The sequence below is a fragment of the Phyllostomus hastatus genome, unplaced genomic scaffold (genome assembly GCF_019186645.2).
Source record: "Phyllostomus hastatus isolate PE091 unplaced genomic scaffold, TTU_PhHast_1.1 phas_contig_118, whole genome shotgun sequence".
Classification (NCBI taxonomy): Eukaryota; Metazoa; Chordata; class Mammalia; order Chiroptera; family Phyllostomidae; genus Phyllostomus; species Phyllostomus hastatus.
Window position 1 is genome coordinate 8,703,101 of NW_025333543.1, and position 25,176 is coordinate 8,728,276.

A 25,176-nucleotide genomic window follows, 5' to 3' on the forward strand; every position below is an offset into this window, starting at 1 on the left:
CAATTGCTGTTATTTGTTCTGAGTAATTTCTCTACTGGTTAGGTATAATTCCAGATTGGTCCTGGGTGGAGGTTAGTGTGGCTTCCACTCTCTCCTTCACCATGTTCCTTTATTGTCTGGTTCCTTTGTCAGTGGTGTCTCTCTTACAGCAGGTATATTGGTGATCACATCTCCCACCTACTCTTTTGTGGGATCAGTTGGAGGGGGAAGGCAAAAATGGATTAAGGCAGCGGGAGTGTGTTCTATAGAATTTGAAGTACCAAATGGTAGAGAAAACATAGGCAATCCTTTGGATAAGTATAGTGTTAACCATGAGGTTTCACCCAACTAGCCTCTTTTTAGAAAGGCTGGAAAAAAGGTAAGACTCTTGTTGGGGGTGGGATTGTGAGTTGAATCCAGAAAACAATGAGCTTGTGGGAGTTCAGATTATGAAATATAATGAGATTAAAGGATAGAAAATAGACATAGTGTATGAGAAAATAGAGTTAACCACAACAGTAATAAAATTTTGGAAGACAGTGAAATGGGCTAAGATCTGGGGGCAGGGCAAGGGGTGGCACTGTGTAGTATTTTCAATTGTTTGGAACAACAAGTATTTATAATATACTGGAAAAATAATATTATAGAACCTATATGATCTGAATAACAAGAATAGGAAGCATACGACCTAGATTAGTGTGCTATTGGAACTATGAAAGAGAGAAAATATGCTATGAAAGTGAGAACAAGGAAAACCACTCAAACAATGCAATGAAACAAAGAAAACTAAACAGAAAGAAGGGAAATTAAAAAAAAACACTAATAAAATAGAAGTAAAGATGATGATAAAATAATAATAATACAAATAAACAACAAGCAAGTTCTCTGAGATAGCAAATGAAATTTGTCTCAATTTCTCAATTGCTGGGATTAGCCTTGTGATCCCTCTTTGGGTTTGACTCTGGTCCTTCCACAGTTCCAGATTTTATTGCCTCACTTGGGGAAAAATAAAAATAATAATGATAAAATAAAAAGAAAAATATAAATAGAAGGAAAAGCCTCCTGTTGACTTTAAACTGGCCATGGGAGTTCTGCCGATCTTCCTGGCTGCAACAGCCTGAGGGGGGTTGGTTTTCGCTTTTCTCCCTTCCTATGGTTTTGTGAGGATGGCTGCCAAGTCTTGGTTGAACCCTTCACAGTTTCCCAGCCTCCAGCACAGTTCCTCAATTCACTGCCAGGCCCCTAGTGCCCTTATGTGCCAGGTCAGCTACTTCAGTCAACCATTTGTGCTGTCATAGAGGTGCACCAGTTAGTGGCAACTCACATACCGCCTTCTCACTCTTTGCTGTCTTATGTGCTAGGCACTGTCAAAGTCTCTTCAGGGTATTTCAACTCCCCTAGTGAGTTAAGTCTTTCTGGGGACTGTTAACTCCCTGAGCCCTGCTGTTCTGCTTAGTCGGGGGGTGCCTCCTCCTGTGGGGAAGGGGTGCCTCCGTGGCTGCAGCAGCAAGGGTAGGGGCACAGCCATGGCAATGGCAGGAATGGGCAGGCAGTGTTGTGGTGGCTGACACAGGTGTACCTAGGCCTCTACCACTGAGGCAGGGGCAGGTAGAGGGAGAACAAGGGCAAAGCCAAGGCCATGGTTTCAGGGGAAGGAGTAAGTCAGAAACTGAGGCAGAAGACGCAGGAATGTGGCCACTGTGGGAGCATGGCCACTGCAGCTGTGGGCTCAAGACTGAGTTTGTGGTGGCTGAGTAGGCATGGCAAGGGCGGGGGTGGTGCAAGGTGCCTGCTGAGGGAGAGTTCCCTAATCAGCCACAGAAAACCTCTTTTACAAACAAAACCCTTTTATTCAAGCCTGCCACTCCCAATAAGTGCCTGGCCTCTCACACAGCCCAACTTTCCAACCAGACTGGAGACTATCTGGATCAGGGTCTGTCATAGCCCAACTCTTCCTCCTTCAGGCACCACCTGGCTCCCCAGTTTCTCTGTCCCCAGTAGACCCAGCCAGCGTCCACAGTCTCAGGAGGTGAACGCCACTCCTGTGTTTCTGCCACTTTGTCTCTGTTCTCCACAGTGACTTCAAGTATCCAGGTCCATCTTGGTTCTGCTCTATCCTCTCTGTTTAGTAAGGAAGGAAGCTGTTGACCTGGCTATCTTCCAAGACTCCCATGGCAGGCCTGGTGGGCCTGGGCCTTCAGCACCTCTTTGTCCTTGTGCTGGTCCCAAGGACCTTACCTTCTTAAAGGAATCTCCTTACTGTCTTTTTCAATGTCCTCTACAATTTTTGCCTCCAACCTTTGTATATACTGGGATACCATTGGCTGTTCACTCTGTTCCTCAGAAGATCGGCCAGATGCTCCACTTGCGCACAAGAGGAAGTGGACTCTGCTCCCACCAACCTCACCATCATCTTCCAACTGACTTAATTCCATTTCTTTCTTTTTTTTTAGGTTGCTGGGGGTTATGGCCTGCAACCCAGGAATGTACCCTGGCTGGGAATCGAACCTGGGACACTTTGGTTCCCAGCCCACGCTCAATCCACTGAGCTACGCCAGCCAGGGCCCATTTCTATATAAATGTTTTTAATTCTTTTATTTATGCTTATGCATTAAAAGTAACTCTAGAAAGCAATAATGATATCTGTATGCAAAACAATACCCTGGAATACTATAATTGTTTTTGTTTCTAAGTATAAATAAAAGTGGAATAAAAAAATTAAAATGAAGGATTTTTTACTGAAAGTTTGGGCTCAAAATGTGAGTGTGCATTATACACTGGAGCACATTGTACAGCGCAAAATACAGTAGTAGAATTTAGTGGTGGGAAAAAATGTACAGGAGGGTGAGCTGGTTATATCACTTACTTTAAAAAGTAAGACATGAAAATGAAATTGAGATGCCAAAAATATCTTGTCTTTATAATACATTAAACATGAGAAAAAGAGAGGCTACTATTTTGAGAGCATTACCAGAGAATCAATGACTTTGAGGAAAGATCATGTTTCACGTAGAGAAAACAAAAGTGAGAGGAAGACAAATTATTTAAAGAATTTATGGGCTGTAGGAGAATTTTTTATGGATGAGTCAGTTGCTCTCCAAAAAAATCATAGAAATATTCAAATTTTCTTTTCATTTTTAGAAAGTATATGTCTTCATGGTTAGAGAGTATGTCTCAAAATTATAGCATCCTAAAGTTTTGGTTCTTCATAAAAATTATAGCATTCTCATTTTAATTAATTTATTAAGAACTTGAAAGAAATATAAAATACAGCACAACATAAATTTTAATATATATGTATGTTCATTGGTTGAAGATTATTTTCACATCAGCAAAGAAGAAATCATAGAAAATAATTCTAAGGAAAAACTAACATAACCTTAAAGGAATCTGTACTCTTTATTCTCCAGACATGTGCAGTTATCAGATAGTTCCCTGACTCCAAGTATTTATTCACATCTGTCAGCTAAATCATAGATCCAAATTCAAAATGTAACACTCAGGAACATTATGTGGATTTGTGACACTCTCTGGAGGACTGTGGGTCCATAAAGCAATGAATGGATTATAAGAAGACATAAATATAGTATTCTCATCTATGAGAGATGCAATCTTGCTCCAATGTTATTTATATTATATAAAGGAAATCTCAACCTATTTTCCTCAGTCAGACTCTAAGAAGACCCCCTTAGGGATGAATAAATGAATAGCTCACTATTAATTTTCAATTTATATGATTTTGTCTTTGAATATGTCATGTTGTAGAGACTTTTCAAATGACCAATGTTTATTTATTTTATGTGTGTGTGTGTGTGAGTGTGTGTGAAAAAATGGAAGCAAAAAGAAAAATGTGAACTAGAATTGTGATAAAAGAATAACTTTTTTCCTATTTTTCCATTATTTTGAATCATTCAAAACTTACCTAATTTTAGATTTTAATCACTGATTGTGCACTCACACCAGGTTTCTATAAAACCTGAATTGAGTGTGTTAACATTTTTTGCATCATTATTCCTAGTTACTGTAAGGAAATATGATGTGGGGTGTTCTGGACAGAATATGAGTGCTGAATTTAGAACAATACTTTAAGACCACTTACACCTCTATTTGTACATGTTAAGATCTAGGATTGAATAAAGAGATGCCTTAATCTTTTTTGATTTGATAAAAATATTCCATGTCTTTTTTGTGTGTTATTCCTAAAACTATGGAAAATAATTATCAACGAATCACTGAAATCTAGTGATTAAGTAAATGCTGTTTTACAATGTATAAAACTTGGGCCAGACATTGAAGAAACTACTATAAGTTCGTTTTTCTGTTTTGAAGCTATTTTCTTGTTCAAAGAGAAAAGAAAGGATGGATACACTAATTCATTACTGTTATTTAAGATAACTATATGTTAAATTAACATGCTAGCTTTATATCTAACAAATTTATAATAGCATGCTCTTTCATTATTATGGTTATAAATGGAAAAATATTGATCAGATGGCACTAGAGAACAAATTAGTATTCTTAATTCAAAATTCAGAATCAATCAGAATGATGATCTTTTATGATGTAAAATAGGTCTCAAATACTTTTTTAGTGGCAGGTGGCAGTCATATTTTTAATGCTGAGAAATTGGTAAAAATTGTTCAAAGGTAATACTCAATTAAAACAGGATTTAAACTTAAATATACTAATTACAGGAAATATACTAATTCCTTTCATTTCCACCCTACCCCCCACACACTTAAAACCTTTATTTTGAAGAAAACTACCATGATTTATCCACCAAGAGAAAACAAAAGGGGAGTCCTCAAAAATTCAGTTCAACAAAGATACTGTATCTACTTCAGACTATTACAGTAATATTTTAAAATAATTTCTTCTATCCTGTTGAAGATGCAAAACATAGCTTATGTAAATAGGAAAGGTTTTTAAAACACAGTTAGTTGAATTTGAATTCAACTAAACTATTTGAATTTTATATAAAAAGTTGAGCCAATTTTCAAAAATAGGTTTTTCTTGGTCAGTTTTTGACTGATGGTTTTAGCCAATGAAGTGGCCACTGTGAAACATTTGTTGTTATCACTGCAAAATAATGGAAACATCATTGGATTGTTAAAATAATTCCACTGCTGGGATTATACCCTAAAAATCCTGAAACATCAATTCAAAAGAACCTATGCAACCCAATGCTCATAGCAGCACAATTTACAAGAACAAAATGCTAGAAGCAACCTAAGTTCCCATGAGGAAATCAGTAAATCGTAAAACTGTGGTACATTTACATGATGGAATACTATAAAGCAGAAAGAAAGAAGGAGCTCCTACCCTTTGCAACAGCATGGATGGAACTGGAGAGCATTATGCTAAGTGAAAGAAGCCAGGAGATGAAAGACAAATACCATATGATCTCACCTATAAGTGGAACTTAATCAATAAAACAAATAAGGAAACAAAATATAATCAGATACATTGAAATAAAGAACAAACTGACAGCAACCAGAGGGGATGTGGGAGGTGATAATAGCAGGATAAGGAGGAAGAGTTTTCAGGAACATGTACAAAGGACACATTGACAAAGCCAAAGGAGGCTGGGATCAAGTGGAGGTGGGGATGGCTGGTGGGGGGATTGGTGGGGGGAAAATGGAGACAACTCTACATGAAAAATAAAAAAAGAGAAAAAAACATTTGTTATACTGGGGTTCACATATTTTCATGAATTGTTAATTGTGTTTATCTCTGGATATTATCTAATACATACAAAGTAATTTTGTAAGTAAAATAAATGATCAATTTTAACCCTATTCCCAGGTTTCCATTTTACATAAAAGCTAAATTGTTATTTTGTAAGTCTTTAAAAATTATTTTAAGCTTTGGTACCAGTATTTGTACCAATTTTAATGTTAATTAACAAATTAATATTTGTTGTATACTTTTAAGTGGTCTAATTGTTTGTTTATCTTCATATAAACTCTTCAATGTTCTTCCATTGGTATATAAATTTTAAAAAATCTTCCTGAACTTGATCCAATTTGTTAAGGGAAAAAAAGTAGCCCAAGAGTGATAAATATTTCTATTTCAGAAATGGCAACTCCCCTGGGAGGTATGTTTTCCAAGCAGTAACAGGCATCCTACCACTGCTATATGGATTCCTGGGCAAGTCATTACTTCTTCAGGTCACACTAAGCACCCAAGACCTTTGAGTACCTTGGTATATGAGTTGGAGTCATTTTTTGAGGCTTACTTTGCCTTTCTGGTGAGTTAGGTCTATGTCAATGGCATGGGTCAGGAAGTAATTCTAATTGGTTTTGATAGTGTATTCAGAAATTTCTAGATATTATGAGACTGAAGTTTTCTTTTGTTTTCTTTCCTACAAAAATATTGCAGTTATTTGTCCAGAAACCAGAGCAGGTTATCAAAGAGGATGTCTCAGAATGATGAATGTATCACAGTGGAAAGATGCTCTGTTCCAGAAGTTCTTGACAAAGCTGTTATATTGACAGCAGGTGCTAGAGAACATCAGTGGTCAGCACAAGAAATGAACCAACATCCCTCATGGCTCTTTGGCCTACCTTGAGCTGCTGTCTGCTAGTATCCCTTCTCCCATGAAGCAAACCTGAGTAAAACACTGGCATGAAAGTGAGCTGGTGTGTGAGTCAGTGCAAACACAGTTCATTTTGCCAAGATACACTTCTTGGTGGCATTACATTTTGGAAGAACTCTTTGCCAGAGAACACGGTTATTTTACATGCATGCTTCCACCTAAAATTTCTCCCGTTTTTATAAGCTTTTATTTTTTTGTTACTTTACGAAAAGCTCATAGCTTTGATAAATCTAGTAAACATTTTTGATTTTAGCAAAATTTAGACTGTTAATGTGATGCCACTAACATTCTTTTTTATGTTTCTTTTCCCCTGTTTATTTTTATTTTTTAAATTCTTGTGTAACTTTCATTGTCTTTGTGTTTCCAGTTTTAGATTAGTTTGTGTCATCTAAGGGAAAACATTTTGTGTGATCTGATCTGTCAATCAGAGGGTGAAGATTTGGGTTGCAGGCCTTTATAACAATTACATGCTCCCCCTCAACCATCGTATTATGCAAAATAAGTATATTAGACATGTTTCAAGACTTTGAACTACTTCAAGAAGCAAAACCTGAGATTTCTTAAGATGGCAGTGAGATTGTGGGAGCAAAGTCCACTTTCCCCTGCACACAAGTGAAACACCTAGCAGATCTACTGAGGAACAGAGTGAACAGCCAACAGTACCCCAGCATACAAGAAGATAAGAAACCAAAAACTGTAGAGGATATTGAAAAAACAGACAGTAAGGAGAGCGCCTCAGGACAATAAGGTCCCTTGGACCACCCACTGCCGGGACCAGGGAGGCTGTGGCCCCAGGCATGGTGCCTGCTGGGTCTGCCACAGGGTTCTTGGGAGAGAGCTGGGTCAACGGCTCCCTCCTCTGCCAAATTGGCTTGGGGCAGCACTGGGAGAGACCTGGTTGCTTGAAGTCACAGAGAGGGTAATAAGAACTAAGTGGTGAACAAACAGGGACTGTGAGCACCCACAGAGTCTGTGGACACCAGCTAGGGAAAATTGAGAGTTGGGGCATGATGGGCCCTGACCTGGATAGTCCCTGGTCTGGTTGGAGAATTGGGTTGTGTGATAGGCCAGGCCTCTGTATTGAGCAACAAGCTTGAGCAAGAGAAATTTGTCAAAAAGAAAAACTGAAAAAAGAGGCACTCAGCTGTCATTTGGGGAATTCTCCTACAGTAGCCACTCCGGCCTTCTCCCTACCCAACCATATCTCACTCCTGAGGTGGAGACCCTGTGCATGCTCCTGTAGACCTGGGAAGAGTGTGAGCTGGAACTTGAGGGACCAGAGGCTGCTAGGGAACTGAGATGGAGGCTGACCTAGTGCCCATCAGAAAATGAGAAAAGCGAAACCAATCCCTGCTCAGCCTGCTGCAGCCAAGAAGACAAGCAAATCTGGCTTGGAAAGGAGGTTTTTTTTTTAAAGTAATTCTTTATATATTTTTAATTACTTTTTATCTTTTGACTTCTTCCTCTCTTTCCTTCTTTCATGTTTTATTCCTTCTTTCATGTTTTATTCATTCTTCCTTTCTTTCCCTTTATATCTCTCCTTACTTCCTTCTTCTTTTTTTAATTTTTAATTCCCACAAGTGAGACAAAAAAACCTGGAACTGTAAAAAGACCAGAGTTGGACCCAAAGAGGGAGCATCCTTACAGCTGAGACAGTGAGAAAAATTTCACTTTGCTACTACAGAGAACTTTCAAGTTATTGCATATTTGTATTGTTTTTTGCATTACTGTTACATCTTTTATTTTATTAGTATTTTTGTATTTCTCTTCTTTCTTTTTAGTCTTTTTCTTGCTGGGCTGATTAAATTGCATTGTTTGACTGGTTTCCCTTGTTCTCTCTTTCATGGTGTATTGTTAATTTACTGTCTTTCACTTCACTTGTGTTCCATTAGCACATTACTCAAGGTCCTATACTCCCTATTCTTGTTATCCAAATCTCATATATTCTTTCATATCATTGTTGCTCCATTATTATTGTAAATAATACTTATTCCATACTGTTGCAAATACTACACAGCACCACTCCCAGAGTTTAACCTAGTTCACAGTTTTCTGAACTTTATTACTGTTGTGGTTAACTCTATTCTCCCATACACTACACCTATTTTCTATCATTTACTCTCAGTTTACCTAATAATATGACCTCCCACAACCTCACTGCTTTTTGGATCCAACTCACAATCCCTCCACCCACAACAAGAGTTTTATCTTCTTTCCACCTTTCTAAAAAGTGGCTAGTTAGGTGAAATATCATGGTTAACACCACACATATAAAAAAGATCTCTCATGTCTTCTCTATGAGCTGGTACTGTAAATACAATAGAATACACTCTTGCTGTTTTAACCTATTCTGCCTTCCCCCTCCAACTGATGACAAAAAAAGAGTAGGTAGAAGCTGTAAACACCAGGATACCTGCAGGAAGAGGATATTTGTGAAAGGAAACACCAGTGATCACAGAAAGGAAGTTTGGAGAAGATATCCCAACTTTACTCTCCTCTTTTTCTCTAATTTCCTGTGCACATTTTGTATTGGCTGAACATAGCCAAATACTAGATAAAGGGTAAGATAGTCCGCTTACCTTGTGCCTAAAAATCATCTAGCAGGGCACAGTGGACCCAAAGAGGCAAACAACAGACATAACAGATAGTGCAATTTATAAACACAGGGTCCAGCAGAAGTAATGCCTGTGTGAGTGTATTTGGTAAGGGTAATGATATGGGTGTAATAATTTAGTTTTGATGTGAACATTTCACCTAAAATGTCATATGGTGTGCTTGAGTTTGATATTGTTATGTTACAGAATTGCATGCCTATGATGTTGTGATAAAAAAAAATTTGTAAAAAGTTTTTTTGTTATTTGTGTCAGGCACTGTATATAAATTGCAACTTAATAAGCTTTCCTGGCCACCAAAAGCCATTTATTATTTAACATATTCTGAAAATTGAACTGTTGACAATTTTCAATATAAGAAGCCTACTACGAAGACTATTATTTTTCACTGCTCACTAATGTACATTAGATTATTGTTGGTAAGTCTTTCTAACAGGTTGTTTTGTTGAAGAAATCAGAAAGGCTGCTTTAAGCTAACTGGAGGTTGTGTGTTCACAATAAATCTAGACATGAAAATCAATAGAAACATTTAAACCTGTGATGTTAGAGAAATGCCTCTCATAAAAGATCAAATGCTAATAATTGAATCTCACATACACTATTGCATATTATCACTATAAGTGAAGGCTTGTTGACACTTCTGTTTTTATATCAAGGCAGCTGCAATACATTTGAAAAACATGAAACTATTTAAAGGATTTTCAAACTTATAAGTGAGATCTCAGACTGTAGGAGTACGTCAGCACCGTAGGGACAGGTTTTCTTATTCACTGAAGGCATCACTAGTCTTAGTCCTTGAACTAATTGCTCAGTGAACCAGCAGTAAACAAGGTGAATGACAGAAAGGCACACTTTTCATATTAGGTAGGAAGTAAGGCATCCGACAAAGGAATGGGTGAGGATATACAGGAATGATGGATAAGAAATAAGAGAGAAATTCATAAACTTATTGCAAAGAAGCTCCATTCCTCATCCTCACAGAAGTATCTTGTTCTGTGATGATAATACCTCAGCACCTCAGTCTTTAAAAGTTCTACTCCTACCTGAGTGGCCTGCCAGTTTCTAGCAAATTCATGTTGCTCTGATATTTCCATTTCCTTTCTGTAAGTATTTTCTTGCCTGCCCCAAATACATTTTATGTTTATTTTCAGTTTTCATGAATCTTACAGAACACTCTAAACAGTAGCCTCAGGTATATTGACTCTCTAAAGCTACTGAGTTTTATCCAAAAGGAATATTTGAGTTTGAGTAATTGTGAGATTGTGAACTACCTTTAACACTTATAGTCGAGTGTTAAAGCATCATACTCTATAAACCAGCATTTTTTGCACATGTACACTCACACTGTCTCACATAAAAACTAAAGCATTCCACCATATCAGCCATTGTTAGTGAAAAGTCATTAAGGTAAGAAGAGTAAATAGAACAAAATATGTAAGGATGCAATTAATGAGAGAGTTGTGAGGTGTAAGTGTGTTTTCAAGAAAATCAGGAAACTCAGTTAGAATGCATAAGAATTCCACAAAGCAATGAAGAGCTCTTCCATATTACTAAGGAAATAAATCTGTAAGATAAACATACCAATTGTCCCAAAATGTTTTTATAGTTTTAATGCACTGTACGTTTTTTTTTAATCTCAGAATTATTCAGAAACTCATGCTAAAATAATAAAATATTAATGAAAAGAGGAGCAACAAAAGGGCTGGTCTCTAAAGTATTAAGTTTTGTTATAATTAAATAATGGTTACAACAAGATGATGGCATTCAAATACAGTGAGACAGTAAAGAGAGCTCTCTGTTTGAATTTTAAGTAAAGTAAAAGCAGGGAAAATAAGATCAGGGAGGGAGAAGATGGCAGCAAAATAGGTGGAAGCAGAGTTTACTTCCTCCAGCGCACTGGTGAAACACGTAGCTGATCTTCTGAGGGACAGAGCAAACAGCTAACAGTTTTCCAGAATATATGAAGATTGGAGACTAAAATTTATTGAGGACATTGAAAAATCAGATGGTAAGGAGGGTACTTAAGGACTGTAAGGTCCCTGGGGCCAGCGCAGAGACTAGGGTGGCTGCAGCCCCAGGCTCGGCACCCACAAGGTCTGCTGCAAGATTCTTGGGAGAGAGCCAGGCTGGGCTGTGTGAAAGACCAGGTGCTTGTTTTGACTGGGAGGATAGAATAGGAGGAATTTTTCAAAACAAAAAGAAAAAAAAAGAGTCACTCAGAGGCTGCTTGGGGAATTCTCTGCAGTGGCCGCCCGCCTCCTTGGCCCATACCCCCACAGTCCCGGGTGGCCTGCCCTTACCCATGTTATCAATAATAGCCTTAAACATAAAGGGATTAAATGCTCCAATCAAAAGACATAGAATAGCTGAATGGATGAGAAAACATGACCCACACACATGCTGCCTACAGGCGACACACCTCAGAACAAAAGACCTACATAGACTGAAAGTGAAGGGCTGGAAACAAATATTCCAAGCAAGCAGACAGGAAAAAAAAGCCTGGGTAGCAATACTCATATTGGTCAAAAGAGACTTCAAAATAATGGCCATAGAGAGAGACCCAGAAGGTCACTTCATAATACTCAAGGGAAGAATCCAGCAAGAAGGCATAATCATTGTAAGTATATATGCACCCAACATAGAATATGCACCCAAAAACATAAAGAAAATCTTGAAGGACTTCAAGAAAGATACTGAAAGCAACACAATTATAGTAGGGGATTTAACACCTCACTGTCAAAAGTGAACAGATCTTCCAAACAAAATATCAACAAAGATATTGTGACACTGAACAATGCTCTAGAGGAAATAGATGTAACTGATATATATAGAACCCTTCATCCAAAATAATCAAAATTCACATTATTTTCAAATGCACATGGAACCATTTAAAAGATAGACCACATGATAGGACACAAAACAAGCCTCAACAAATTCAAGAAAATTCAAATCATAACAAGCATTTTTGCCGACCACAATGGAATGAAACTAGAAACCAACCTCAAGGAAAAAAACCCTAAACACTCAACATCATGGAGATTGAATAGCATGCTATTAAACAATGAATGGCTCAAAATTGTGATTAGGGAAGAAATCTCTTCCCTCAGACAAGAAGTCTCTTTTGTCTGATATGAATATTGCTACCCAGGCTTTTTTTTTTCCTGTCCACTTACTTGGAATACCTATTTCCAGCCTTCCACTTCTCCCTCCCTGATCTTATTTTCCCTGCTTTTACTTTACTTAAAATTCAAACAGAGAGCTCTCTTTACTGTCTCACTGTATTTGAATGCCATCATCTTGTTGTAACCATTATTTAATTATAACAAAACTTAATACTTTAGAGACCAGCCCTTTTGTTGCTCCTCTTTTCATTAATATTTTATTATTTTAGCATGAGTTTCTGAATAATTCTGAGATTAAAAAAAACGTACAGTGCATTAAAACTATAAAAACATTTTGGGACAATTGGTATGTTTATCTTACAGATTTATTTCCTTAGTAATATGGAAGAGCTCTTCATTGCTTTGTGGAATTCTTATGCATTCTAACTGAGTTTCCTGATTTTCTTGAAAACACACTTACACCTCACAACTCTCTCATTAATTGCATCCTTACATATTTTGTTCTATTTACTCTTCTTACCTTAATGACTTTTCACTAACAATGGCTGATATGGTGGAATGCTTTAGTTTTTATGTGAGACAGTGTGAGTGTACATGTGCAAAAATGCTGGTTTATAGAGTATGATGCTTTAACACTCGACTATAAGTGTTAAAGGTAGTTCACAATCTCACAATTACTCAAACTCAAATATTCCTTTTGGATAAAACTCAGTAGCTTTAGAGAGTCAATATACCTGAGGCTACTGTTTAGAGTGTTCTGTAAGATTCATGAAAACTGAAAATAAACATAAAATGTATTTGGGGCAGGCAAGAAAATACTTACAGAAAGGAAATGGAAATATCAGAGCAACATGAATTTGCTAGAAACTGGCAGGCCACTCAGGTAGGAGTAGAACTTTTAAAGACTGAGGTGCTGAGGTATTATCATCACAGAACAAGATACTTCTGTGAGGATGAGGAATGGAGCTTCTTTGCAATAAGTTTATGAATTTCTCTCTTATTTCTTATCCATCATTCCTGTATATCCTCACCCATTCCTTTGTCGGATGCCTTACTTCCTACCTAATATGAAAAGTGTGCCTTTCTGTCATTCACCTTGTTTACTGCTGGTTCACTGAGCAATTAGTTCAAGGACTAAGACTAGTGATGCCTTCAGTGAATAAGAAAACCTGTCCCTACGGTGCTGACGTACTCCTACAGTCTGAGATCTCACTTATAAGTTTGAAAATCCTTTAAATAGTTTCATGTTTTTTCAAATGTATTGCAGCTGCCTTGATATAAAAACAGAAGTGTCAACAAGCCTTCACTTATAGTGATAATATGCAATAGTGTATGTGAGATTCAATTATTAGCATTTGATCTTTTATGAGAGGCATTTCTCTAACATCACAGGTTTAAATGTTTCTATTGATTTTCATGTCTAGATTTATTGTGAACACACAACCTCCAGTTAGCTTAAAGCAGCCTTTCTGATTTCTTCAACAAAACAACCTGTTAGAAAGACTTACCAACAATAATCTAATGTACATTAGTGAGCAGTGAAAAATAATAGTCTTCGTAGTAGGCTTCTTATATTGAAAATTGTCAACAGTTCAATTTTCAGAATACGTTAAATAATAAATGGCTTTTGGTGGCCAGGAAAGCTTATTAAGTTGCAATTTATATACAGTGCCTGACACAAATAACAAAAAACTTTTTACAAATTTTTTTTTATCACAACATCATAGGCATGCAATTCTGTAACATAACAATATCAAACTCAAGCACACCATATGACATTTTAGGTGAAATGTTCACATCAAAACTAAATTATTACACCCATATCATTACCCTACCAAATACACTCACACAGGCATTACTTCTGCTGGACCCTGTGTTTATAAATTGCACTATCTGTTATGTCTGTTGTTTGCCTCTTTGGGTCCACTGTGCCCTGCTAGATGATTTTTAGGCACAAGGTAAGCGGACTATCTTACCCTTTATCTAGTATTTGGCTATGTTCAGCCAATACAAAATGTGCACAGGAAATTAGAGAAAAAGAGGAGAGTAAAGTTGGGATATCTTCTCCAAACTTCCAAACTTCCTGTGATCAGTGCTGGGTGTTTTGTTTTTTTCTTTCACAAATGTCCTGCTTCCTGTCAGAATATCTGCTCAATGGAGCATTCCTCTAGGCTCTAAACACTGCACACTATCCTTTCCTTTGAAATCCTCTCATTAGTAGCTCTCAAGATTACTATCCCAAAGTATCTATTATAATGTTTTTCTATTATTTCTGAAACATTGAACTTATTATTTAGCTCTTTAAAAATTCCCCATTTTAGTGTGCAATACATTGTTTCATCCCAGGATTCTAACTGATACAGAAGCTTATGTCTATTTGATGTTTTAAGATTTTAATTTCTGTTAATGGTGATATTTTTTCAATGTTGATAATATATGTTAAATTTTTAAAGAATTTTTAAAAATTAAACATGATTATCCCATTACTATTATAGGTTTCATATTCAAAAGAACATTTCATAAGTATATATTCTATGTCAGGCATTTCCTTAGACCCTTAAATTGCAAGATGCCTCATGAACCTGCAATATAATAGTCCCCCCTTTATTCATAGACCCCCAAAATTCCAAAAACACAGATAGTATTCAACCCTATATGTTTTCTCTTTAATACATACATACCTTTTCTTCCTTTCTTTTATTTTATTGTTGTTCTAGTACAGTTGTCTTCATTTTCACCCCACCACACCTCCTTTCCCCACCCACCCCTGCCTCCCACCCTTGAACCCACCCCTTTTGACTTTGTTTATGTGTCCTTTATACATGTTCCTTTATAGCCCTTCTTCTATTTCCCTCCATTATCCCTCTCCCCTTTCCCCTGTGGTTACTGTCAGTTTGTTCTTTATTTCAATATCTCTTGTTGTATTTTGCTTACTTGTTTGTTTTGTTGAATAGGATCAACTTATATGTGAGATCATATGGTATGTATCTTCACCACCTGGTTTATTTCACTTAGCATAATGCTCTCCAAATCCAACCATGCTGTTGTGAAGGGTAGGAACTATTTCTTTCTAATACATACATAACTTTTAATTACAGAAAGTACTTTCTGGCTTTTCTTTGGCATATCTGAATTGCTACCATCACAACCATTGCACTTTGGGGCCAATATTAAGTAAAACAAATGTTATTTGAACACAAGCACTGTGATACCACAAAAGTCGAGCTAATAACCAAGATGGCTCCTAAGTGACTAAAGTGGGAGTGCATACAGTATGGAGAAACAAAACAAGAAGTTCATGTCGAATGTGGGACAATGAAGGATACCACAAGATTTTATCACACTACTCAGAATGGTGCACTATTTAAAACTTAAGAATTTTTTACTTCTTAATTTTTCATATAATATTTTGGACCACAGTTGATCACAGATAACTGAAACCACCCACAGAAAGTGAAACTGAAGATATGTGGGGATTATTGTGTGTGAAACATTATCACTGATGATAAATCAAAATATAATTCTATCTTATTTATGATGTAGCTGTGATTAAAAAATATACTTTCTACTTTTTTTCCAAACTTTTTGGCCAAGGTTGAGACACTCATGGTTTTTAAGATTTTAATGATCTTGTATAGGTATTGCTAGACATTATTGTATAATTTTAAAGCATGTTATATTATTATATTTGTTTTTACACCTTAGACAATTATTTTAAATAATATACAGTTTATGCAGGTTTATATAAAGTTTATACAGTTAAACCTTCAAAAGAGGTTACCAAAAACATTAAAGCACACTCAAATCCTAAACTTTTCAGTAAAACATTAGCTTTTTTTTTTTTTACAAATGGAGCTTTAAACACCTGAAATTTGAATTCAGATTGCAAAGAGTCATCAAACTGCTTAAAGATATTTTTTTCTGTCATTGACACACAGAGGAGTTATATTAAAAATCATTTTTTGACAGAATTTGCCTCTGTGCGTGATAGGCCATAATACAAGTGAATACATCAGTGCACTGTTGATAATTTGACTACAAAGCCAAATTAACTCCAAACTTTGGAGTCAAATTGTCACCATCCAAACTTCTGTAGATAATAGCCATGTGACCTTTTGCATAGCAGTAATATTGTTTAACATGTAATGTTATTTTGAAGGTTAAATGAGATGATAATACCTGCAAAATAATAAAAACTATTAGAATATAATAAGCTTCATTAAATGTGAGCTATTTTTTACTTAACACCACTACAATTGTGGAACTGGAGGCATCAAATATTTTTAAACCCATTGACACAATATCAAAACACCCCCATCTTGGCCGAAAGATTGTCTTAACTGTATTGTATATAATAGAAATATGGTCTCAAATTGTTACCTTTTCTAGTATTTTAGGTTCTCATTTTAGACTAACCAAAGTCCAAAGTACTCAGATTTAATAAAATCTTTCCTTCTTTCTTTCCTTCCTTCTTTCTTTAACCAGTTTTATTCTTTTATTTGCTACTGGTCCAGTTAGCTTAGTACATGTTTTTCTTGTGTGTGTATATAAATGTGAATCTTTATAGAAAAACAAACATGCATTGAAAAAATTAATGAGGCATATCAACACAAACTAGTAATAAGGATGTGTTTGTTTATGCAGAATGCTACAGCTATATGCTAAACATATTATGGGCTTATATTACCATAATAATGCATTTCTCCATAGCTACTAATCTAAGCTAAAGAATATTACATGTATATTTAATCTTCTTTCAAAGGGATCTATGTTTATTTACATGTTCTAAACATAGCATAGTTTTAAGAATGTTTTAGTATTGGCTAGTATAATTTTATACTGTCAGAATGTTTTAATACAATTATAAACAAATGTAGCTACAATCTAAGCTTATTTTATATATATTCTCTCTATTGATCTTTCTTATAAGAACATATGAAAATAAATTCATACCATTCTATAAAGTTTCCAGTGTGAGCTGGAAAACTAGCAAAACTAAAAAGCAAAAAGAAAAAAAGAAAACTAAAAATTTCAGCAAGAATTATTTTGTGTAGCAATAACTTGTAGTCAGAATCATATGGCAATGAAAAAAGAGATAATAACAAAGCTAAACAAACAGATTTCTTGTTGCTTACATTCTTATTTCCTTTAAAATAAAATAAATAAAACATTTTGGTGAAATAAATCCAAGGAGCACAGTAACATCCATATGATGACTGTATTTACTTTCAAGTAACATTGCTGAGAGAGATAGTATGTACAAAAGTCAACATAATTATTTTCTTTATCTGACAATCATGTCTGGATCTTAGTCAAAGGACAAAGTGCAATTGGTTGTTTTTCAAGTTATTTCTTATCTTAGTTGCATGTTAGAAAGATCATAGTGTTTCTGTTTTAGTTTTAATTAACATAAAATTAGAATCAAAAGTAAAGGAAAATTGTGAAAATTAACTTGTTACTAGTACAAGAGAACAAATCATGGGCATTATGATAATGTAATCATTGAGAATCTGTGAAGTAAAATGTATTTTTAAAGACAAAAAGTTAATGTTTTCTTGCAAAATCCCTGTGGAAAAATTGAAAACACAATGTTAACAGATGATAGATTCAGGTAGTATATGAAAATTACAACTTGAAAAATTAATAAAAAATAGTATCTAAAACAATGTTAGTAAGATACAAAGCTCATCCATTTACAGTCTTTATGATAATATATCACTGAAAATATTGCATGAAGGACAGTCTTTGATAGGATTATGTACAGTATAATAGCAAGAGACTGGAATTAAAATTCAGTGAGAAGACACATTTTGTGAACTGAAGGGTAAGAAGATAATAATGATAACATTAATAACAGTAAATAACAAGAATAAAATGGTTCACATAAATAGAATTTCCATGTGCAACCATTATTGTAATTTTTGAAATGATAAACTAGTAACCCCAGCAAATAGCTAATCTTTATTGATTCACTGTTTAATTTCTTTTTATTTTAAAAGCCTTAGAAAAGCTGTCAATAAGAATAATGTGTACATGGGAAAAATACACTAAGAGAGAATAGGAAAAGAATGTACTGCATTGTACAAGGTAAAGCATTTGTAAAGAAACTCTTAAAAATACATTTACATTACATTGGTAGGAAAAAAGGAAATAACATTCAAAAGATTTACCTCCCTTTTAAAATTATTGTTGTGTGATTCAAACAGTTTATGGGTGTTCCAAAGACAATTTAGAAAATACAGGGATCTCAGTTCTGTCTCTTTAATCACTCAAAGTTGAGGGTTATTCTTCATCAATAACACCTAGGAGAAAAAGACATACCATCAACCTGCTGACTCTACAGCAGCCCTAGGGGCAGTTCCACTGCCATAAGCAAAGTTAGCACTAAGGGTAATAGAGCTGGTTATCCATGATCCAGATAATAGCAGTAGCAGAGAACTCATTTACTGATGGTAGAAAATAAATTCCTCGTTTAGCTCATGATTTCTGGCAACTAAGTCTTCTTACAGGGATGGAAGGTTAATTTTCCTTTAACATAAATGAAAGATGAGAATGTGAAATGATGGCTCTTCAGGGTGTTCCATCAATGGCACTGGAAGAAGAGAAGTTGCAAAGAGATGGTTTTTCATTTTCTTGTAATTGATACAAAATTCAGAGAAAAAATGTAGCTAAGGTCAAAAATCATATGGTGTATGATTAGAAAGGGAATAAAAGTGTTATTTGTACTTTCAATTCATTTTTAGCTAAAACTGGATGGGTCATTTAAATAATTAAACTCCTATGTCACTGTCCTTTAACTATCTGCTAATTATTGTATTTGAATAGTCTTTTTAAGATTCAGTTAAACTATTTTCCTTTATTTTATTCTCCACACATCCCTTCCTGTCCACTTCAGAAAAACCTGGGCTCTGTAATGATAGAAGAGTAATCAATGCTATAAATTTTACCAGCCAAAATATTAATTTGAACTTGGGAGTTTTTTAGTTCTATGCATTCTTTCAACTATAGGATTTCTGATTTCTGTAATTAAATGCAAGACCTACAGGATCACCTCCCCTCTTTTTTCCCTTTGTCCTAAAAATATATCTGCCACATTTCAAGTTAGCTATAGAGCTTGATATTTCTCCCCTTATCCATTTTCAATTTCTCTCTCTAGCACTCATATGTATCTTAGTCCCATTCCCACATAAACTTTCTTCTCCCTCTAGTATAACATATTTATGTACTGAAAAACCAGCTTTCATATTATTAAAATTTTCTTTAAAGTTTTCAGTTTCTTCATCATAAAAAATATAGTTTTACCCAGAATTGTCATACTCCTCAAAATTGTCCTCATTGGTAGTGTATCTTCCAGGTCCTGTAGTCTCATGAATTAAGAAAGGAGAAACATCATTGTCATTAGACACCACTGTGGTTTCTAGATAATTGCTCATTTGAAGCTCACTACAACTTCTCCTGTCACCCTTTTTCTTTCCTTGTCACCATGACAGATCAACCATCCAGCTTCTTCCTTAACACCTCCTTAGTAACTTCAGCATATTCTTTATATGTCTATTATCTTGTTAGTTAACTATTTCTTATTTTAATGCTAGTTTTTAAAATTTATTTTTACATTGAAATAACCATTTGAAAGTCATTTTTCCAGCTTAAATTACAAATAAAATTCTAAGACTTTTAAAGTATACATCATGAAGATATATGTTCAGATTATAAAAGGATGACTCCATTTAGTTACTGTATTTTCTTATGTATGAGGCACACATTTTTGCCCAAATTTTTAAGGTAAAAATAAGGTGCATTATACATGGGCAGTTCCCAAAATAACTTGTATCTGTTCTTGTGTTTTGTAACACAAAAATAGATTCAAGTTATTACACATTTGCTACACAAATTTCTTGTAACATAATATGTTCAAAATAAATGCTAAATTTCTTTGTAATACATTAAAACAAGTGTCTAAACATAAGTAAATAAAAATTAAATTAAAAATTTAAAACAAAAGATTTTTTTCCTTGAGAGTTTGGGCCAAAAACATAGTGCACAAGATACATGGGAGGACATTATACACAGCAAAATAAAGTAATTAACACATCTATCACCTTATGTTATGAAAGAGTTATTCCTCTTTTTTAATTGGTTAAGAATATATAGGTTCAGCTCTGGTTTGTGTAGCTCAGTGGGTTAAGAGAGGACCCAAGAAACAAAGAGCCATTGATTTGATTCCTAGTCAAGGCATATGCTTGGGTTGCAGGACAGGTCTTCAGTAGGGGGCACTCAAGAGGCAACCATGCATTGATGTTTCTCCCCCTCTCTTTCTCCTTCCTTTCCTCTCTCTCTAAAAATAAATAAATAAAATATTTTAAAAAAGAATATATAGGTCATTCCTCTAGCAAACTTCAATTGTACAATACCACGTTATCAACTCTGATCATCATGCTATATATCAAATCTTCAAATTTTATTCATTTTTCTTTTAATTTTTATTGAATTTATTTGAGTGACACTGGTTAACAAAATTATACAGGTTTCAGATGCACAATTCCACAACACATCATCTGTACACTGTATTGTGTGTTCACTACCCTAAGTCAAGTCTCTGTCCATCACCATTTATCCCCCCATACCCTCCTCTACCCTCCCTCTAACCCCTCTCCCAAACAATCACCATACTGTTGTCTGTGTCCATGAGTTTTTCTTCTTTTTTAACAATTTTATTGCTGTTCAAGCACAGTTTTCTGCCTTTCCCCCCACCCCTCCCCACCACCCTCCTCTGTTTCCACACCCCCTTGCTATTGTCCATATGTCCTTTATACTTGTTCCTGCAAACCCTTCACCTTTTTCCCCTGTAATCCCCTCCCCTCTTTTTTTGCCTTTTTTTTTGCTTCCACCCCCACCCAGCTCCAAACCTCTCTTCCAATAGTTGTCAACCTGCTCTCTTCATTTTATATTTGAGAGGCTATTTATTTATTTATTTATTTTTTAACCAGCTTTGCAAGGCAAAATTTGAAAGACTATGGAGCTGAAGCCAAACAAAAGAGAGTTCAGAAAATAAGAAAAGCTACACTAAAAAATAAACATGCTCATCAATTTATCTGGGGGTCCCAGTCTGCGATTACTTTGCTTAGATTATTCTCCATTCAGTCAAAAAGTTTTCTTAATTACCTACTATGTAATCCTTTGACTAAAGGGCAATTGCAATGCAGTGTATTAATTTACTTCAATAGAGGTGTGTACAGGTACAATAACAGCATGATAAGAGTGAGGATCCAGTTCTGCCTGAAGAGATGTTATGGGCATCAAGGCCAATAGCAGACAAGATGAGGCTTAAGGAAAAAAATTTAAGCAAAAAGAAGAATACCAAACAGTAAAAGAAAAGGAAGACCTTTTCTTTTACAGGAAAGACCTCATCTTTTACAGGATGAGGTCTTCATTTTCCTGTAAAAACAGGAAACAGGTCATTTAAATTGTATCACCAGATGAGAAGGTCAAAATGGGTGAAATATTGGGTACATATGAAAAGGTAGAAGAAGGCAAGTGTTCAAGGAACTTTATTTCTTGCCAGTCTCTTTCCTTTGCCTTTACTATGATGCATATCTGATCATCTCACATTGATCCTAAAATCCTTCAACAGTGGACTGTCAAAGTCTGATCCATAATTTGGAAACATTAGGGGTAGGCGAATTACAACTGAAAAAAAAAGGCAGTCTCCTGAATTTGAAGTTGCACTGTATATTTTCATTTTCTTTTTATCACCTTAAAATCTCTCTAATACCTATTCTCTGGGTACTGGTACTGGCCTTTGTCTTGTTCCTCACCTTGCACTTATCTCCTCTCTGGTTTCCCTAACACTAGTGCTTTTCTTCTACAAGTTATTCTTCTTATTAATTCTTAAAACCACAGACTTAATTTTGTAGTTCCTTAAATTTTTCAGTGACTACTAACTACAGGATAAAATACAAGCTTTTTAATTTGACAAATTCTCTTCATAGTATGGCCCTGGCTTTTGTTCTCAGCCTTATTTCTTATCAGTCTCCCTAGTTTGATGTTTTATTTCATACACTCTAAACAATCTGTTATTCCCTAAGTAGATCATGCAGTTCTCTGCTCCTGTAACTTTAAAGGTGCTGCTGTTCTTTCTGTCTGGGACATCTTCCTCACCTTATGCAATGATATAGCACACTCCTATTCAGCTTTCAAAATCCAGATCAGATGGTTACGTTTTTATGACATTGTCTCTGTATCATGTTAAAGTATATAATTTGTACGTTAACAACATATATATACACTTTCAGTGCTATTTCTATACCATATATATGCAACTATATTACCAGTGTTCATACTGTATTATAATTATTTCTTAATGTCTGCAAAAAGCACATTTGCATGTATGTGTTTGTGTATGTATCTTGGTTTAATACTGTGCTGTCTTATAAAAAGCATCTATAAAATATTAAAATGAAATGAATTATATTGAATGAAAGGAAGAAAATTGCCCTAAGAAAGGTTGAATAAGGCTTATTTTGTGAAAAGTTAGTGTACTTTCAGAGATCATCACAACTTAGCAGTCATATATCTACCTAACCCATTGAATGAGTGTAAGGCTTCCAAAAAACTTACAAGTATTTTGAAACATAAACACCAGCAAAAATGTCTCCAAATGGTGTGAAACCTACAATTAACCTAAAACTCCTTGTAGAATATATTCTGCTTTTCTTCACAAATTCTCTGATTCCTCCTTATCTAAACTTCTTCCCATTTCCTAATAATTAATGTTTTAAAAATAATCCATCAAGCCCTGGCTGGTGTAGCTCAGTGGATTGAGTACGGGCCTGTGAACCAAAAGGTTGCTGGTTCAATTCCCAGTCAGGTCACATGCCTGGGTGTGGGCCAGGTCCCCAGTAGGGGGTGTGCCAGACACAACCACACATTGATGTTCTCTCCCTCTCTTTCTACTTCCCTTTCCCTCTCTCTAAAAGTAAAATTAAGTAAAATTTTAAAAAATAATCCATCAAGATATAATGTAGCTCAGACATTTGATTCTCACTCATCTGAATTCCAGTTACTACAAAATCTGTGAGACAGCATATGATACAAATTTAGTTTAGAACATCCTATTCTTACTAGAGTACTATGCTTTAATAGAATAATTGATAGTGTTTAATGTAATGCAAACTATTGTCAGTAAACTTCAAAGTAGAGGGTAGTTAAGAGTTTAACACATTAAAAAGTTTAGGTTCCCTAAAAGGCAGCTACAGGTCAAGAAGTTGCACTGCATTTTCTTACACAGCTATCAAATGCTGTTTCTATTTCTTCATCTAGGGGGAAATAAAAACTGGATATAATGTGTCCAGTTCCTTTGAGAGGAAGATATAGATGATTAATTTAAGGAACCAATTTCATTTTTTTGATAATTATTAATAATTTGTGACTATGGGGCTAAACATCACTCTTGCCCTGAACATGCAAATGTGTATATTTGATTTGCCCCAATATTGTCTTTTTTTTTAAGATTTTATTTATTTATTTTTAGAGAGGGAATGGAGGGAGAAAGGAGAGAAAAATCAACGTGTGGTTGCTGGGGATCATGGCTTACAACCCAGGCATGTACCTTGACTGGGAATCGAACCTGTGACACTTTGGTTCGTAGCCCCCACTCAATCCACTGAGCTATGCCATCCAAGGCCCAATATTATCTTTCATTGCATAGTTTTCTGTTTGTATATTAGTCAATGGTACTTACTAGACCAGTCACTAAAATTTGTCTTCTTTCCCCTTCCCTTCCCTTCCCTTCTCTTCCCTTCCCTTCCCTTCCCTTCCCTTTTCTCTTTTCTCTTTTCTTTTCCTTTCCTTTCCTTTCCTTTCCTTTCCTTTCCTTTCCTTTCCTCTTCTCTTCTCTTCTCTTCTCTTCTCTTCTCTTCTCTTCTCTTCTTTTCTTTTCTTCTCTTCCTTCCTTCTTTCCTTCTATCTTTCTTTCCTTTCTTTCCTTTCTTTCTGCCCTCCCTCCCTTCCTTTCTCCTTCCTTCTTCTTTCCTTCCTTCCTTCTTTTTAGAGAGAGTGGAAGGGAGGGAGAAAGAGAGGGAGAGAAAAAACATCAATGTGAGGGAGAAACACCAATTGGTTGCCTCTTGTACACACCCCAACTGGGCACCGAACCCACAGCCTAGGCATGTGCCCTGACCAGGGTTGAAACAGTGAGCTTTTGCTTTGCAGAATGACTCCCAACCGAGGGAGCTACACTGGTCAGTGCATTCTTAACTTTTTGATGATAAATCCTTGTGTGTGTGTGCGCCTATAAACACAAATGTTTTGCTACTTCTCTCTTTCTTGGTAACACATTCCTAAAAGTATATTTATAGTAAGATGAGAATATTTAAGAGTAGGAAGACAGGTACACAGAGAGAATTGATGTATTATAAAAATACAAATAGAAAGGCCCATGAATACATGTGAGGGAATGATACACTCTAATGGTGCATGCAATTTTTGAAAGAATAAAGCTCTAAAATTTGGCTGTTCAAATCATTGTTAATTAGGTAATTTAAGTATAAAAATTAACTTACAAACTAAAGTATTATTTTACCTATATTTTATATCTGTTATTAATTTTCAGTAAGAGTAAAATGATCTCAGTTATTTGATTGTTCTACATTTTAGTCTGGGTGCTTTGTATACAATATAATACAGTATTGATATCACATCAAGAACTAAATAGCACATATTTCTAAAGAACCATACAACAATATTAACCCTGTAGAAAAAAGGCTCTGTAATTACTTTTTGGTGTGGAGTGAGGTTAGGCATTTATCCTGATAGAATCCTAATACACTTAAAGTCAGATCTGCCCCTGTGGTCCTTTTCTCTTTGC

At 35.4% G+C, this 25,176-nt stretch overlaps 1 pseudogene; it reads left to right on the plus strand.

Moving 5' to 3' along the window:
• Positions 1-311: 311 nt before the first annotated feature.
• On the plus strand, positions 312-6,593 carry LOC123824293 (annotated as a pseudogene).
• Positions 6,594-25,176: the final 18,583 nt, after the last annotated feature.